The sequence below is a fragment of the Penaeus monodon genome, chromosome 25 (genome assembly GCF_015228065.2).
Source record: "Penaeus monodon isolate SGIC_2016 chromosome 25, NSTDA_Pmon_1, whole genome shotgun sequence".
Lineage (NCBI taxonomy): Eukaryota > Metazoa > Arthropoda > Malacostraca > Decapoda > Penaeidae > Penaeus > Penaeus monodon.
Genome location: NC_051410.1, coordinates 1,891,245 through 1,891,497, shown reverse-complemented (window position 1 = coordinate 1,891,497; position 253 = coordinate 1,891,245). Strand labels below are relative to the sequence as shown.

Genomic DNA, 253 nt, shown 5'->3' with positions numbered 1-253 from the left:
AGCAAATTTCCCTTTTGTTAACACGGAATTCAAATCTTTTGGGGAACAGACCGCCATTGTCAGTATTAAGTAGAAAAACTCAATCATCTCCCCATAAACTGACTTTTTACCCATCTCTCGCCCAATAAAGTCAGTTTTGTAAAGATATTTGTCTCCCACAATCCCCTGTCTTGCCAGCTGTCAACGTCTGTCTGTCTCTGTAACTGTCAGGCAAAAATCAGTCTTTTCTATGTTCAACAAGACAGGCTTAGAG

General features: G+C 40.3%; 1 protein-coding gene across 1 annotated transcript in view; it reads left to right on the top strand.

Moving 5' to 3' along the window:
- LOC119589297 overlaps nucleotides 1-253 on the top strand; it is a 19,088-nt gene that overhangs the window by 18,279 nt on the left and 556 nt on the right. The gene's annotated exons all lie outside the window — the stretch shown is intronic.